General features: G+C 31.9%; 1 pseudogene; it reads left to right on the forward strand.

Annotated features, from left to right (window-relative positions):
* Positions 1-3684: 3684 nt before the first annotated feature.
* Positions 3685-3818, forward strand: LOC145265093 (U2 spliceosomal RNA; annotated as a pseudogene).
* The last annotated feature ends 543 nt before the right edge of the window (positions 3819-4361 follow it).

Here is a 4361-nt window from a genome sequence, read left to right on the forward strand (position 1 = left end):
TTATGCTAGATATATTTCGATATTTCTGAATACCCTATATATAAAAATTTGTTGAATGTATAGGTTGAGAACTGTTCTCTCTCTCTCTCTCTCTCTCTCGCTCACACACACACATTCTCACTTTTATAGATATAATAGAAAGATTATCCTAGATATATTTCTATTTGTATGAATACTCTATATACAAATTTTAAAATCTGTAGATAAAGAATTTGTTGAGTATATGGGTTGAGAATTGTTCTCTCTCTCTCTCTCTCTCTCACACACACACACACATTCTCACTTTTATAGATATAATAGATTATGCTAGATATATTTCCATATGTCTGAATACCCTATATACAAATTTTCAAATCTGTAGATAAAAAATTTGTTGAGTATATAGGTTGAGAATTGTTCTCTCTCTCTCTATCACACACATTCTCACTTTTATAGATATAATAGACAGATTATGCCAGATATATTAAAATATGTCTGAATGCCCAATATACAAATTTTGAAATCTGTAGATAAAAAATTTGTTGTATACATAGGTTGACAATTGTCCTCTCTCTCACACACACACACATTCTCACTTTTATACATATAATAGATAGATTATGCTAGATATATTTCTATATGTCTGAACACCCTATATACAAATGTTCAAATCTGTGGATAAAAAATTTGTTGAATGTATAGGTTGAGAATTTTTATCTCTTTCTTTTTCTCTCTCTCTCTCTCGCTATCTCACACACACGCATTCTCACTTTTATAGATAAAATAGATAGATTATGCTAGATATATTTCCATATGTCTGAATACCCTATATACAAAGTTTCAAATCTGTAGATAAAAAATTTGTTGAATATATAGGTTTAGAATTGTTCTCTCTCTCTCTCACACACACATTCTAACTTTTGTAGTTATAATAGATAGATTATGCTAGATATATTTCCATATGTCTGAATACCCTATATACAAATTTTCTAAACTGTAGGTAAAAAATTTGTTGAGTATGTAGGTTAAGAATTGTTCTCTCTCTCTCTCACACACACACACACACAAGTTCTCACTTTTATAGATATAATAGATAGATTATGCTAGATATATTTCTATATGTCTGCCTACCCTATATACAAATTTCCAAATCTGTGCCCAAAAATGTGTGGAATATATAGGTTGAGAATTGTTCTCTCTCTCTCTCTCTCTCACACATATTCTCACTTTTATAGGTTATATAGGTTGAGAATTTTTTGCTCTTTCCATCACTCACATTCACACTTTTATAGATATAATACATAGATTATGCCAGATATATTTACATATGTCTGAATACCCAATATACACATTTTCAAATCTGTAGATAAAAAATTAGTTGAATATATAGGTTGAGAATTGTTCTCTCTCTCTCTTTCTCTCTCTCTCACACACACATTCTCACTTTTATAGATATAATAGATAGATTATGCTAGATATATTTCCATACGTCTGAATACCCTATATCCAAGTTTCTAATATGTAGATAAAAAATTTGTTGAATATATAGGGTGAGAATTTTCCTTCCTCTCTTTCTCTCTCTCTCTTTCTCACACACACACAAGCTGAAAATTGTTCTCTCTCTCTCTCTGACTCTCTCTCTCTCTCACACACACACATGGTCATTTTATAGATATAATAGATAGGTTATGCTAGATATATTTCTATATGTCTGAATACCCTATATACAAATTTTTAAATCTGTAGATAAAAAATTTGTTGAGTATATAGGTTGAGAATTGTTCTTTCTCTCTCTCTCACACACACATTCTCACTTTTATAGATATAATAGATTATGCTAGATATATTTCCAAATGTCTGAATACCTTATATACAAATTTTCAAATCTGTAAAGATAGAATTTGTTGAATATATAGGTTGAGAATTGTTCTCTCTCTCTCTCTTTCACACACATTCTCACTTTTATAGATATAATAGATAGATTATGCTAGATATATTTCCTTATGTCTGAATACCCTATATACAAATTATCAAATCTGTAGATACAAAATTTGTTGAGTATATAGGTTGAGAATTGTTCTCTCTCTCTCTCTCACTCACTCACTCACTCACTCACTCACACACACACACACACATTCTACCTTTTATAGATATAATAGATTATGCTAGATATATTTCCATATGTCTGAATACCCTGTATACAAATTTTCAGATCTGTACATAAAAATTAGTTGAATATATAGGTTGAGAATTGTTCTCTCTCTCTCTCTTCTCTCTCTCTCTTTCACACACATTCTCACTTTTCTAGATATAATAGATAGATTATGCTAGATATATTTCCATATGTCTGAATACCCTATATACAAATTTTCTAATCGGTAGATAAAAAATTTGTTGAATATATAGGGTGAGAATTGTACTTACTCTCTCTCTCTCTCTCTCTCTCTCACGCACACATTCTCACTTTTATGGATATAATAGATAGATTATGCTGGATATATTTCCATATGTCTGAATACCCTATATACAAATGGTCAAATCTGTAGATAACAAATTTATTGAATAGATAGGTTGAGAATTGTTCTCTCTCTCTCTCTCGCAACCTTACACACACAACCACACGCAAACATTCTGACTTTTATAGATATAATAGATCGATTATGCTAGATATATTTCCATATGTCTGAATACCCAATATACAAATTTTCAAATCTGTAGGTAAAAAATTTGTTGAATATATAGGTTGAGAATTGTTCTCTCTCTCTCTCACACACTCACATTCTCACTTTTATAGATATAATGTATAGATTATGCTAGATATATTTCTATATGTCTGAATACCCTATATACAAAGTTTAAAATCCGTAGATAAAAATACGTTGAGTATATAGGTTGAGAATTGTTCTCTCTCTCTCTTACGCACACACACACACACACACACACACACACACACACATTTTCACTTTTATAGATATAATAGATAGATTATGCTAGATATATTTCCATATGTCTGAATACCCTATATACAAATTTTCAAATCTGTAGATAAAAATGTATTGAATATATAGGTTGAGAATTGTTGTCTCTCTCTCTCTCTCTCTCTCTGGCTACCTCACACACACACACATTTTCACTTTTATAGATATAATAGATAGATTATGCTAGATATATTTCCATATGTCTGAATACCCTATATACAAACTTTCAAATCTGTAGATAAAAAAATTTGTTGAGTATATAGGTTGAGAATTGTTCTCTCTCTCTCACACGAAACTGTGCGCTCGGCTTCTTCCCCCCCTTCCCACCCCAAATGCTTGGGAAACTGTGCATTGTTTTTGTTGGTTTTCAAGCTGCCTCTTCCCCCCCCACACACACACACAGTTTAACAGTAGTAGGAGGTCAAGAGAAAGAGGGTGAGAGAGAGAGAAGAGTAAGTTGGTGAGAGAGAGAGAAAAGAGAAAGAGGGTGTTGGTTTTATATTTTTATTATCGTCTAATATTTTGAAAGCTGAATTTCTAATAAAATGTGCATCTATAGGAGATAATGCCTGGGAATGTGTTCCCCCCCCCACAGTTTAACAGTGGTGTGACGTCAAGAGAAAGAGGGTGAGAGAGAGGGAAGAGTAAGTGGGTGAGAGAGAGAAAGAGAGAGAAAAAAAAAGAAAGACGGTGTTGGTTTTGTGAAAAAAGTTGTTATTTACAATTGTTCGCATTCTTGGCCTTTTGGTCAAGATCAAAGTGTAGTATCTGTTCTTCAGATGCTGCACTTCTATTTCTTGTTCTCTTTCGGTGGAGGAGAAATCCTCCACGACTGAGACAATTTTTATTTTTGTACCTTTTCTCCACGTTAAAAAACGACCCTGGTGTCTAACTCTGTCCCGTGGGGAGGCATAGTAAATAGGTACAATTGTTCGCCATTAGTGGATGTTGACGTCACGTCACGTGACATGACTAAGCGTTTTTTTTTTTAGTATGAATAACATTTTTTGTTTTAATTATAAAGTCTACACTTAATTTTATAGAAAATGATGTATATATAATAGAAAAAAAAAATTACTGGTTTTGTTGGATTCAAGTGGATCCCCCCCTCCAGTTTAAGAGATAGCAGGTCACGTGGTAATATACAAAATGGCTAGCGTAAATATAAAGATCGGTTTTTTTATCGACGAATATTTTGAAAGCTGAATTTTTTTTTATTCCTGTACATTTTTTCCTGATATTTTTCGTTAAAACTCTTGTATAAATACTATTTTTAACCAGTTAAATACGTTGGAGACATTGTCATGGAGTTTAATAATCTCTAGAACAAAGCAGAAGAGAAATTACAAAAGTATCGGTAAAACAAAGTGTTTGTTTACATTTGTTCGCCATTACTGGATGTTG

The sequence above is a fragment of the Euprymna scolopes genome, chromosome 3 (assembly GCF_053919585.1).
Source record: "Euprymna scolopes isolate OS-2025 chromosome 3, ASM5391958v1, whole genome shotgun sequence".
NCBI classification, from domain to species: Eukaryota; Metazoa; Mollusca; class Cephalopoda; order Sepiida; family Sepiolidae; genus Euprymna; species Euprymna scolopes.